General features: G+C 35.8%; 1 protein-coding gene across 1 annotated transcript in view; it reads left to right on the top strand.

Moving 5' to 3' along the window:
* The window catches only part of LOC138708147 (lachesin-like), a 692,871-nt gene that overhangs the window by 121,598 nt on the left and 556,560 nt on the right, over positions 1-14,713 (top strand). Inside the window, exon 2 of the mRNA XM_069838394.1 lies at positions 9,741-9,898. The gene's annotated coding sequence lies outside the window, so the exon portion shown is untranslated. The remainder of the gene's footprint in view (positions 1-9,740; positions 9,899-14,713) is intronic.

Genomic DNA, 14,713 nt, shown 5'->3' with positions numbered 1-14,713 from the left:
GTTGATCCAGAGGTATAGGCAAGTTAATATTAAAAATGTTAGTAAAAATAAAATGATGTCCCTGTATTTGGAGATCTTGCATAGCATTAACAGAAATGCTATTCGGTAGTTGTGAATGTCGTATTCTACAGAAAAATTAAAACGTGATGCTATCAGAGGCTACGTAGAGAACATCTATCATCGTTTTAAATAAGAATAAATGATAAATTCATGAACCAGACGGAGTCAGCATTTTTTACTCCTTATCTTGTCTCGGCTCGTGGTAGTATTTTCTCCCTCTAGGTTTAAATTGATAACATGTAGGGATAAACATTTTTTCGACGTGGGTAATGGAAAACGTAACACGTAATTTATGGCAAGGAGAGACGCTTCGGTAATGGGATATAAACTTAGAACGAGGCTGAGACTAGTAGATCCACTTCCGTGATGGCCCAGGTTGCAATTCTGTCAGATATTTGGGACTATATTTTACAACTTCCACAGCCAACTAATACTCTGAGCGTTTATATGGATTGCAGAATATGTATATGGCTGAAAGCGAAAGTAATGATATATTCTGAACGGGTATGAGATGATTTAAAAATAATATGTCTAGCATAACTAAATAAAGTAATCAAACACTTATTAATTTTAATTTTTTTAATTTTTAATTTAATTTCTTCCTGTAACCACTACAGGTTGCCATTGGCAAGGAGTACCATGATACAATAGAGTAAATGCCTTGAGGCTTAGTGATACATTGTTGTTAGAGTGAAAAATAACAATTTGAATTATATTGAAACACATTATATTAAACGAAGTAACGTCAAGGAGATGCGAATTAGTCATGGTCCATATGTATGATGCCTGAAAATAGCTATTGAGCCTTTGAGTGCTGCAATTGTTAGATCTCTTAAAATATTTTTATGCAGGCCAAAAGATTTACAGAAGTCGACTAGGAACCGGGGTATGGCCCCACGGGCTCCTATCATTAGTCCCGTAATGACGATGGATTCCAGATGGTATTTGTCCTTATAAAAACTGATGGAAAGTTCATTATATGTTCCTTTTTCCCTCGTTTAATTCTTCTGGCTGGTGTTCGTGCGATTCGAGTCTCACAGTAGGGACAGGCCCCCAGGACATGGGCAAGGGTTTCAACCTCCCTGTCGCAACGTCGACAGAGGTTACTGCCCGAAGACCTGCCAGGTACACTACGCACAGCTGACACGTTCGAATTCATCATGTTTGTTTATCATTAAATTATTATTTCAGAAAACGAATAAATTCTGTAACCATGACAATAGGAACTATAGAAAATGAAGAGAACGGTTTTATTTTCTCCTAAAATTGAGGGTTTAGGATAATGGGAGTACCTACAGGCTATATGAATGTGCTCCCAGGAAGGAGAGGGTAAACGTTAAAGACGTTAAATAAGTAAGTAAAAATAAATAAGTAAATGAAAAAATGGATGAATGAAAAAAAATATATAAATAAACAAATAAATAAATGAATAAGTAAATTAATAAGTAAATTAGTAACTAATAGAATAAGTAAATCAAAAAGTGAATAACTAAATGAATGAATAACAGAATGAATAAATAAATAGGTGACTCGTTAAAGAAGTCAATAGATGAATAAGTGAATAAATAAATTTATGAATAAAATAAATAGTAAATAAATAAACAATTGAATAAGTGAATATATAAATGAATGAATAAATGACTAAAGAAATTCTGAAATATGTGTAAGTAAATGAATAACAAAATTAGAAAATAAATCATTAAGTGAACAAGTAAATGAATAAAACATAAATAGTAAATAAATGAATAAATCAATAAATAAATCGAAAAGAAAATAAATAGATGAATAAATAAATAAATAAATAAATAAATAAGTAAGTAAAAAAGTGAATGAATGAATGAATGAATGAATGAATGAATGAATAAAAAATAAATTTTAAATATAAGTAAATGAATAAATAAGTAAATTAATAATTAAACCAGTACGCGAATAAGTAAGTGAATAAATGAATAAAAATAAATGGTAAAGAAGTGAGTAATTGACGAAATGAATTTTTTTTAATTGGGTTATTTTACGACGCTGTATCAACATCTAGGTTATTTAGCGTCTGAATGATATGAAGGTGATAATGCCGGTGAAATGAGTCCGGGGTCCAGCACCGATAGTCACCCAGCATTTGCTCGTATTGGGTTGAGGGAAAACCCCGGGAAAAACCTCAACCAGGTAACTTGCCCCGACCGGGATTCGAACCCGGGCCACCTGGTTTCGCAGCTAGACGCGCTGACTGTTACTCCACAGGTGTGGACCGAAATGAAATAAATAAATAATAAATAAATAAAGAAGTGAGTAATTGACGAAATGAAATAAATAAATAAATAATAAATAAATATTATTATATTAAATGCTTAAAATGGAGAGTATCCAGTCCAAATCCATTTTAAACGAGTAAAAATATATCTCTGTACAATAGTATATTACGATACAAGGTTTGGAAGTGGTTTTTACAAAATCCAAAAAAAAAGTTTGAAAAACGAACAGAAGGAATTCTTCAATTTCCGAGATTTTGTAATTCACTTCACAAACGTGTAATTGTACAGAATTTTTTGCACGATCATATTTTTAAATTGCAAATACAATATATTTTTTTCATCGAAAATTTGGAGCAATTTTATTCAAAATCCTTCGCAAAACTATACTGTAATGGTAACAAATTTGACTGAAAATCTAATGTGATACCCTCTGCACTAAGTACGGTACAATGTTTCTGTAAAAGTTAGTATAAAAGGATCGTCCGCTGCATTTGACCATGAGATGCTAGGTCAGGTCAGGTCAGCTGCAGAGAGGGGATCAGGTGTTGATTAGCATCGCCAGAACGAATGATCAAAGCTTTTACACCATCTCTACCTGCTTAGGACAACTCTAGATTTCCCCAGGGATCCAGCTCTCTGGGTTCGACGTCTATTCGATTACTGAATAGCCTCATCTACTCCCAAACTCAATTCAAATGTCGCGAGCTTTTTAATGCGACTGTACTATCACTGAAATCCAGTGGCGGCCAGTGATCGAAATCCTCGGTGAGGCCAGATGCAACTAGATTAAGTGCCTCCGATAGGAAATGTTTATTTATGATATTAATTACTATTGTTATTATATTATTAATATCATTATTACTGTATTATTATTATTATTACTACTAGTTCGATTAATTAAAATGTGTCTCAGTGAAACATATAGTAGAGTCCGTATAGGTCAGTTTCTATCTGATGCTTTTCCAATTCACTGCGGTCTAAAGCAGGGAGATGCACTATCACCTTTACTTTTTAACTTCGCTCTAGAATATGCCATTAGGAAAGTCCAGGAAAACAAAGAGAGTTTGGAATTGAACGGGTTACATCAGCTTCTTGTGTATGCGGATGACGTGAATATGTTAGCAGAAAATACACAGACGATTAGGGAAAACACGGAAATTTTACTTGAAGCAAGTAAAGCGATCGATTTTGAAGTAAATCCCGAAAAGACTAAGTATATGATTATGTCTCGTGACGAGAATATTGTACGAAATGGAAATATAAAAATTGGAGATTTATCCTTCGAAGAGGTGGAAAAATTCAAATATCTTGGAGCAACAGTAACAAATATAAATTACAATCGGGAGGAAATTAAACGCAGAATAAATATGGGAAATTCGTGTTGTTATTCGGTTGAGAAGCTTTTATCATCCAGTCTGCTGTCAAAAAATCTGAAAGTTAGAATTTGTAAAACAGTTATATTACCGGTTGTTCTGTATGGTTGTGAAACTTAGACTCTCACTCTGAGAGAGGAACATAGGTTAAGGGTGTTTGAGAATAAGGTGCTTAGGAAAATATTTGGGCCTAAGCGGGATGAAATTACAGGAGAATGGAGAAAGTTACACAACGCAGAACTGCACGCATTGTATTGTTCACCTGACATAATTAGGAACATTAAATCCAGACGTTTGAGATGGGCAGGGCATGTAGCACGTATGGGCGAATCCAGAAATGCATATAGAGTATTAGTTGGGAGACAGGAGGGAAAAAGACCTTTAGGGAGGCCGAGACGTACATGGGAAGATAATATTAAAATGGATTTGAGGGAGGTGGGATATGATGATAGAGATTGGATTAATCTTGCAAAGGATAGGGACCGATGGCGGGCTTATGTGAGGGCGGTTATGAACCTTCGGGTTCCTTAAAAGCCATTTGTATGTAAGTAAGTATTATTATTACTATTATTAGTCTATTCTTATTACTATCAATGAAAAATAATAATTTCACTCACCAAATAAGCTGTTATGCTCTGAGTTTCAGTGATTGTTTCAGTGTGATGAAGCATCCCATATTATGTGTTGAAATTCCCCTTTCTTTCTTTTCTTTTTATTTTTTTCCTTTGACAGCAACAAACAAGGCCAAGAGAAGTTTATTTTGCATCACATTACCACATAACCATTTATGTTGCCCATACCAGGATGCAATAGAAACTCGCGTTTTAAGATTATGTGTCAGAAAAATGATCAGCGATGTCGTAGGTAGTCTCTCTCTTTATTTAAAACTTCCTTTCTTTCAGTATTATTTCTTCTCGAAAAAGGACACTGTAACAATGAATTAATTGCACCAGCATTATTTCTCTCATTTCTTTCTGTTTATATTTTCCCGAAATACATAACAACATTGGCCCAGATTCACTATTGTACTACGAAGTACAATAGTAGAACACCCTCGCTTATGTCATAAACTGAGACATAAGGGGAGAGAATCTCGAGTGGGTTTCTGCCTGCCAAAGAGCTGGAATTTTGTTATTTATGGCCTAGTTAGGAAGACAAGTCACCACTGCTATTCCCACCCCACTCTATCCTTGAGGCCGGCCCATGGTTGGGAGGAGTGAAACCTGACCAGGCCAGACGAATTGTGCCTCAGTTACAACGTTTTAAGCGTAAACTCAAAGCCCGCGAAAGGACATGAAATGCATTAAGCCAAACCCGGCACGAACGATTCTGGTCTCAGGAACAAATTTTACTGCAAAACCGGTCTATATACATCACAAGCCAGACCCTGCACGAGCGATCCCGGCCTCAGGAACAAATTTTACTGCAAAACAGGTCTATATACATCACAAGCCAGACCCGGCACGAGCGATCCCGGCCTCAGGAACAAATTTTACTGCAAAACAGGTCTATATACAACACAAGCCAGGCCCGGGACGAGCGATCCCGGCCTCAGGAACAAATTTTACTGCAAAACAGGTCTATATACATCACAAGCCAGGCCCGGCACGAGCGATCCCGGCCTCAGGAACAGTTTACTGCAAAACAGGTCTATATACATCACAAGCCAGGCCCGGCACGAGCGATCTCGGCCTCAGGAACAAATTTTACTGCAAAACAGGTCTATACACATCAAAAGCCAGACCCGGCACGAGCGATCCCGGCCTCAGGAACAAATTTTACTGCAAAACAGGTCTATATACATCAAAGTTTTCAAATGCTTCTACAGCGATACATGCTTCATTCAAATAACTAATACATTATATAAAAACACAAAATTTGATTTCAGTTAAGCCAAGTGTCTGAGGCCCGGCCTCACTTGCCTCAGTCAATCAGCCGCCACTGCTGAAATCCCATTCTCATATCTAAAGGACTGGGAATCTGTCGCTCTTGGCCCATGTAACAGCTGACTTCATTAATGGCATTAAAGACGTTTGATCAGATGTCTTGTTGAAATGTGAGTAAACAAGATTTGCAAGCGTTCATATATCCTGAAACGGCAGTTAGAGTTTGAAGTAGAATTAACAGCAGGGATCTCCCGGTAAACTGTGCGCGTGTGTGTTTTGTGGCGTACTGTCTACCGGCATAAAGTAGTCTCTTCCCTCACACTCCACCACTCTCGCACTTAATGGCTTGTTTTAGTGTCTATTCCCTTTTGAAGCATATACCGCAATGTAACGAAGAATTGAGACCGTTTTGTTTGTGGTTTTCATGCTTTCTTTCAAACACGTCCGTGTTAAACATAACATAGCAAAAGCTAAATATACAAGCCTTCTGCACATTTTTATACTGAAACTCTGTTTGGAGCTTAAGTTAGATAAGAGGATTTGCATTAGGCTTTACTCTTCTAATGTTAGAAAATAAAAATCGTATTCGGCTTATACTGTTTATATCTGAATGAAGGCCAGAATATTGATATGTATTAGCTACATTTATACTTACTCATCTCGTACTAAGCAATAGGAAAATATTTCATGAAACATCTTCTTCTTCCTCTTCTTCTTCTTCTTCTTCTTCTTCTTAGACATTCCCCTTTTAGGAGTTAGTCTTTTGGTATTCCTAAGACACTAGTTCGATTAATTAAAATGTGTCTCAGTGAAACGTATAGCAGAGTTCGTATAGGCTTTCTATCTGATGCTTTTCCAGTTCACTGCGGGATAAAGCAAGGAGATGCACTATCACCTTTAATTTTTAACTTCGCTCTAGAGTATGCCATTAGGAAAGTTCAGGATAACAGACAGGGTTTGGAATTGAACGGGTTACATCAGCTGCTTGTCTATGCGGATGATGTGAATATGTTAGGAGAAAATCCACAAACGATTTGGGAAAACACGGAAATTTTACTTGAAGCAAGTAAAGCGATAGGTTTGGAAGTAAATCCCGAAAGGACAAAGTATATGATTGTCTCGTGACCAGAATATTATAAAGGTAAAGGTATCCCCGTAACATGCCATGAAGGCACTTGGGGGGCATAGAGGTAGAGCCCCATGCTTTCCATGACCTCGGCACTAGAATGAGGTGGTGTGGTCGGCACCACGCTCTGGCCGCCTTTTACCCCCGGAAAAGACCCGGTACTCAATTTTATAGGAGGCTGAGTGAACCTCGGGGCCGTTCTGAAACGAGAAAAAATCCTGTCACCACCTGGGATCGGACTCCGGACCTTCCATTCCGTAGCCAACTGCTCTACCAACTGAGCTACCCGGCCGCCCCAGAATATTATACGAAATGGAAATATAAAAATTGGAGATTTATCCTTCGAAGAGGTGGAAAAATTCAAATATCTTGGAGCAACAGTAACAAATATAAATGACACTCGGGAGGAAATAAAACGCAGAATAAATATGGGAAATGCGTGTTATTTTTCGGTTGAGAAGCTCTTATCATCCAGTCTGCTGTCCAAAAATCTGAAAGTTAGAATTTATAAAACAGTTATATTACCGGTTGTTCTTTATGGTTGTGAAACTTGGACTCTCACTCTGAGAGAGGAACATAGGTTAAGGGTGTTTGAGAATAAGGTGCTTAGGAAAATGTTTGGGGCTAAGCGGGATGAAGTTACAGGAGAATGGAGAAAGTTACACAACACAGAACTGCACGCATTGTATTCTTCACCTGACATAATTAGGAACATTAAATCCAGACGTTTGAGATGGGCAGGGCATGTAGCACGTATGGGCGAATCCAAAAAATGCATGTAGAGTGTTAGTTGGGAGGCCGGAGGGAAAAAGAGCTTTGGAAAGGCCGAGACGTAGATGGTAGGATAATATTAAAATGGATTTTAGGGAGGTGGGATATGATGATAGAGACTGGATTAATCTTGCACAGGATAGGGACCGATGGCGGGCTTATGTGAGGGCGGCAATGAACCTTCAGGTTCCTTAAAAACCTTTTGTAAGTAAGTAAGTCTTTTGTTTCCAAAATTGCCGGTTATTCCAGTCTCCTATTTGCAGTCCACCTTCTTCCATAGCATTAGCTGTGTGAGATTTCCATTTCATAGCTGATATTCCTCTTCTTCTCTTACCTCTCGGAGAGTACTGTAAAATTTGTCTGGGCCATCTTGTTTCTGACATACGCTCTACATGCCCGTACCATTGGAGTTTTTGTTTTCCAACTTTTTTGTTACTGAACAATTAAATTCCATTTTGTCCCAGATATGCTGTGTTTCTACTCGGTCTTGTCTTGTAAGTTGTAAACTTCTTCTCATACAATCCAATTCCACAGTTCTTATTCTATCCCTTGTTTTTGTAGTGTAATTGGCCACACTTCCGCTCCATTGGACATTATATTTTTTACTATACCCTGAAACATAATTTTTTTACTACCTTTGATATGTTCTTGCTCCATAATAATCCATGTAATATTTTTGTGACCTGTTTACCTAGAGCGACTTTTACTATCTATATCCTTTTGACATGTTCACATTTATTTATTATTTCATTATTTATAACTAAGTTGGAAACTTCCTTTCCTACACACAGATACTCTGTTTTGTTATAATTCATATTAGACCCCATTTACGATAGTCTTCATCAATTTTCTTGACCATATATTCCTGTGGTGGCTCGTGATAAAATATTGTGTGTGTTCACAATTTTGTTTTCCAAAATCTGATAGAGTTTGAAGTCGTACGTTTAGCCTGATATGAAATGTCATGATTCCAATGTTTCACTACCGAAAAAACCATATATGTAATAACAACATGTAATAATAATTATAATAATAATAATAATAATAGTAATAATAATAATAATAATAATAATGAAACCGAGTCTTTTTATTTCCAATTTTTCCTCGTAAGCCAGTTTGCCCGGTTCTTTACTGTTCAAAATTACTTGAACAGAGTTCATTGTTTACGTCTGTTAAAAATTAATTCATACCAGAATGGCGTTATTTACAAAAACGTGTGTTCAGTAATATATTTTGGTTCATAACACACTGATGCACTATAGCCTATACGAGTAGTGGAATCCCATTCGCATAGATTGATTACTATAAATACAAGCCAGTAAATATTATTCTTAAATAATATACACCACCATACAAATATTTAAATTCATACCACCATCACATTCAGCCAGCATGTGTTTGAAAGCCTAACTATGCTATTATACTGACACTGTAGTATAGTAAATGGTAATTCACAAACTACACTCTCGTAGCAGCACTGTACACACATCCACATAAAGTAAACGTTCCGACAGTGAGATGCTGACACCTGCAGGTTAAAATACAGACCAGGATCAATAAATTTTCTCCTCTCGAGATATAGCACGTGAGCGATAGGCATCGATGCACCTGACATCTGTAGGATAGATTCACTGTTCACTTAACGCTTTGTGCTCTTGACGAGTCATAAGCAGCCAGCTAAAGACAATTTTGTCCCGTGAAATTCCTGTAACCTTCTTGAAAAGAGCACGGCTTGTACGTGAACGGATGTTGCCAAGTTTACATAAGAAGTTTATGCAAGATGCGGGAAGTTTAAAATACTCGTTCCTGATATTATACGTCCCCACTACACCAATACGGTATTAAATAATAAAACTAGTCGTGCATTAATGGAAATAAGGTGTTCACGTGCTCTTGTGCTCTTATTGACGCACCGCCACTGCTATATTACATATCCTCTTCATGAAACATACTTAATGTATAGATGTTACACACTGATTAATTTTTTTTTTATTTCCGGCTGTTCTATAATTAATCTCTTGAAGTTATACAAAATATTGAGTTGCACGTTATCACTGTTCTGGGCATGGTTTCCATTTCCGATGTAATAAAGAGAGAATGAAGATTTTTGAATGAGAATTATTATGATTGTGCTTTTAAAACTTGAGCAATATTCTTTGACCGCGCCTTGCTGAACGCATTAGTCTGTGTTTTTTTTCCTCGATACTGAATTTGTAGTAGTATACAACTGAGAGGGGAGGAAGTAGCCAACAAAGCCTGTGCTTAATTGTTGCAGATCCGGGTTTCGACTTGGGGTCGGCAGCGCCGCCGCACTCGCACGTACTACCAAGCGATGTGGACCCGGACTTCAGCGAGCCCATCAAGAACGTGACTGTGCCCGTGGGACGCGAAGCCATCCTCAGCTGCCTGGTCACCGAGCTGGGTCACTTCAAGGTGAGAGCTGGCTGAATTCCTACCTGTGTACTAATTTGGATTATGTTTCATAGTTCAATTTCAGTGGTTTACTTGTTTGTTCTCTATGAAAGTGTCGGAATAAAGTTGCAACATTCAGAGATGGATTCTGAAAATATTTGTTACTTGACATCTCTCTGGAGTAATGTAACTCTTAGGGCCGATTATATAAACCATTTAATCTTAGATCAGAGGTTAAATTGATCCTCGTTCTAGCTGAACTTGAAATTTTGTGTTGTATAAAGTCTAATCTGAGATTAATTTGTCTTAAACTAAAGTCAAGTTTGACTCAAGAAATTTCTCCGATTAAGTTAGATGATCCAAGTTCAGTTATTTCTTTCTGTTTGAAATATACGAGTGACAGATTGTGCAAATAAAATTCCATTATTATTATTATTATTATTATTATTATTATTATTATTATTATTATTATTATTATTATTATTAGATATGCAAGATACATTTATATATATATATTTTTTTCAATATCTTGCCTTAAGGGAAGACTCCACTGAAAATCATGAAAATTTTTCCAAATTTTTTTTTTAGCTATTTCACTTATTCAGAATTTATATTTTCATACCCCAAATGGATTCAGCTCAATTCTGATTACAAATACTCGTATGTTTACAATTTTAAATTAAGGCCGGAAGAGGGCATGGAATTTAAAGAGTTGTCAAAATTGTTTTTCATCGAAAAATTCTTTTTTAAAATTTCTGATTACAAATCTAGTAACTTTTTGTTGGCTCTCTGAAGTTACTAGATGAATGTAGCGGAGGAGAATATTAATTTACATAAATATTCATTTTATGTTCAAATCTATTTTTCTGTGTTCATTTTTGTTGATTCAACACCAACTCTCTTATGCCAAATATTAATCAATCTGGATGAAATTTTTACTGCAAGTATTTATGAGGTAGCTGCATATTTCTATGCATTTATTTTGTGAGAAATGCTGCAAGTTTATTTTATTAATATTTTTATTAATGCTGCTAGTCAAGATTAAGATGAATGTCACTTGTTTTGTGTGTAAGTCTCTTAGGGCCGTATTCATAGACATTCTTAGCGCGGGCTTCCGGTGGATGATCAGCGTTTTTCGTATTCATAAACCAGTGTTAGCGATAGGATATGATTTGAATTCTGTACTAGTAACCAGTGGATAGCCGGGGCTAGCTTAGTACGCTCGTAGCGCGTGCTGCGAAATGTCTATGAATAGCACACTTAACGACAGGCATGTTCTTTACAAAGATTATCTTGCTGTGTATCATGGCATGCAGATAAATATTCGATCATCATGATCGCTGTATTATAGATATTGAAACAAAATTGTGCAAGATGGACAAAAAGATTATGGGAAGAAATAAAATGCATTATACCTTAAAAAAAAAAAAAAAAAAAAAAAAAAAAAAGAGCTTATAGAGGTATAACGCTCCTTGTGCGTCTAACTCCTCAGTTAATCCCACAGACAAAATAAGAATCAATAGAAGTATTATTTGATAAAGATAATTTCAACTAACGATTTTCACCTAGTATTCTTTAGAAAATTAAAATATTAAGGGAGAAACAACATTTCTAGCAAATTATTATCAACAGTAATCTCACTAGAGCTTTTGATTTATCTAGAGAAAATCAAAACTCGAGTGGGATTTAATTGACTATTACACGATTAGGAGAAATTATGTAAGGATCAGAAGTAATGAAGTACTCCAATACAATAAAATATTAATTGACTTACGAAAATACAACTGTATTCAAATGTATTATTGTACCATCTCAACATTACAAATATTACGCTAGATGGCAGTAGTACCTGTTTTCTTGTTATCAGTTGTGCCAACTATGGAATCTTCATTGAACTCTGTGGACGGTTACTAATCAAGAAGGCTCTGTTGATTCAGTTTCATTTTTATTAAAACATTTGCATTCCACTTCAATCATCCGGATCCCAGTAATCAACGTCACTTGACAGATGATTTTCAATAAATCTTAGTATTAAACAATCTCTGATACGTGACTACCCATAATATCATATAGCAGCAGCTATAACATAACCTAAATAATATAAACAAGTGTTAGAAAAGTTTTAATTAGGGATGATGAAATAAAAAAGAAACGTTTTAATTAACGATGAAATAAAAAATAAACATTAATAATTTTAAAAGAAACAATTATTGAAAGTACAGTTTTCAAATTTTAATGTTTTAGCGGTTGGTGGTTCAGTTGATGTTATATTAGACGTGTGCGTAAAAGAAGTGGAACTCGTTGATGTATATGGTTTATTCCTGAACTTATTCATGGTTTCCGAATGGTGCTCTTCATTTATTTGTAAATAGGGTTTCAGGGAAGAATTATAGATATGACCAGCGATTTTTATTAATTCTTGTTCATGAATGCCAATGCGAGTCATATTTGTAACTGCTGTGCATCGACTAGAGTGGTTTGTAATTTGTTTTTTTTCTGACGTCCAGACCAGTGCAGTTTGAAATGTTGGCAAACAAAGAAACAAATACTAAGAGTAGCAACATCGTCTCTTTTTTCACTCAGTTAGTACTAGTATTATTATTTACTAATTTTATTATTATCTTTATGTGACCTTTTTTCTTAAGTATTTTGTCTACAAAGTATGTATATTTATGTAATGGAACTGTCCCCGAACACGAGCTTTGTTCTTTCGAGGTATTTTAATGTAACGTTTTTATGTATATGTTATTATTAAATAAATAAATAAATAAATATTTATTTGTTTATTTATTTATTTAAGTGATAAAAACAAACGAATGCTAGGGAAGCGATAAAATTAAACAAATGCTAGGGTCGCGATCAAATTTTGCGATAAGCAGCCATGATTGGTTGAAAGACGTCCTTTCGTACCGTTTTATTGGTAAAAAAAAATAGTATGACATAGTAAAAGTGTAATGGTCAGTGTAACTATGTAATGAAATGTCTCCTTATTTATAATAATATTGACACATTTGAAGAGTCCACCGCAAGAGTGATGGATGTCACTTTCTTGTCGAAAATGAACCAAGACTGTCAATGCATAGCTTAAGACGTATAGAATGTACATAGAGAGTTACATGGCATTAACACGGATAGTCATTGTCCAGTAATGATCGGAAAATCACAGTTAAACTTTGAGCGCTAAGCATTTCAAGCTTTCAGTTGCGTCTCCTGCAAAATGTATTCCAAATGACATCCATCATTCTTGCAGTGGACTCTTCATTTGTTTTGTCACTGTGTAACTTGAATATAATTTTTTCAAACAATTCAGTTACTGTAACTGAAAATGCAGTTTTTGTCGCTTAACATTATCTTCAATCCGAGCAGCTCAATAAGAATTTGAAAACTTGCAAAATATATTCTGAAAAAAGGAATATTAAAAACAGTCTGTCATGAGGACCCAGTCTACACTGTTTCGATTGTACAAAATATTTCTATTACTCAGAGAGTGCAGGGAGAGTCTTTGGTGGGGAGTGTGCTGCCATGATTGTTCCTGAAGGGGAACTGCACATCACTTTTAATCTCGAGAGCGATTCCGAGAGGCGTCGAGGCGTAGTCTGCCCTTGCAGACCTGTCTCGGGGAGTCGTAATCTGCTCGAAGATTGAGACGGCAATAGAAGGTGCGGGATGGCGATGTCCCTCGAGAATGGGGACGTCGACAGACTTAGGATCACTCCGCGATTGAAAAATGTGGAGAGATTTATGATCTGGAACCAGCGATTCAAGGTCTGGGGGAACACACGTTCTTCACAAAGAGTGGAGGGTAAGCTGAATGCAGACCTGCTCATTACAGAGAGTTCAGACTGTTATACAGACGTCGGCACACACTGTGGTATCAGTGATGACTATTTCATAGCTCGACGGCTTCAGTAATGGAGCGCGTGATTGCCGGGACAAGCTGTTTCCTACAGGCTCTGCATTCACGAGTCTCGATGTTCGAAGCTAGAAGCCAGAATCAGAACACTTGTCACCTTAGTTCTCGAGGCTCAATAATGTCACCTACACTATTTTTCTTTCAATTTCTTTACACTTAATTTTCATCTCTCTTTTCTTCTTTTTAGTACCTCCACTACCTCATATTTCCACTGTGTTACGTTAGTAATCTATAGTAATAATAAATCTGTAGCCGAAATTTTTCTGGTAATTTTCGATTTTCCAAAAAATAATTGGTCCTAACATATATAATTAACCACCCTGAAACCGAAAATCGCTTTTTTGACACTTTTGTTTGTATGTATATCTGTCTGTCTGTCTGGATGTTTGTTACCTTTTCACGCGATAATGGCTAAACGGATTTAGATGAAAACTGGAATATAAATTAAGTTCGTTGTAACTTAGGTTTTAGGCTATATGGCATTTAAAACACGTTATTTAAAAGGAGGGTTATAAGGGGGCCTCAATTAAATAAATCGAAATATCTCGCTTATTATTGATTTTTGTGAAAAATGTTACGTAACAAACATTTCTTCAAAAATCATTTCCGATAAGTTTTATTCTTTGAAAAAATTTGATAGGACCGATATTTAATGAGATAAATGAGTTTTAAAATTAAAATAACTGCCATCTAAGGCGGTGTAATGAAATAAAAAACAAATGACTTCGTTTATAAGGGGCCTTGGACAACAACAATCGAAAGCTATGAAAGATAGCTTACAGAGAATGTTTCTGTGTTTGTATGAAGTAATATCGGAAGCTAAATTAACCGATTTGTATAATTAATTATTATTTCACCATTGGAAAGTGTAGTTTCTCTAGATGGACATAATGCTATAATGTTATTACAGTAACTTCTGAGTG

The sequence above is a fragment of the Periplaneta americana genome, chromosome 1 (assembly GCF_040183065.1).
Source record: "Periplaneta americana isolate PAMFEO1 chromosome 1, P.americana_PAMFEO1_priV1, whole genome shotgun sequence".
Classification (NCBI taxonomy): domain Eukaryota; kingdom Metazoa; phylum Arthropoda; class Insecta; order Blattodea; family Blattidae; genus Periplaneta; species Periplaneta americana.
Note: the sequence above shows the minus strand (reverse complement) of the source record. Positions and strands in the feature narration are given on the sequence as shown.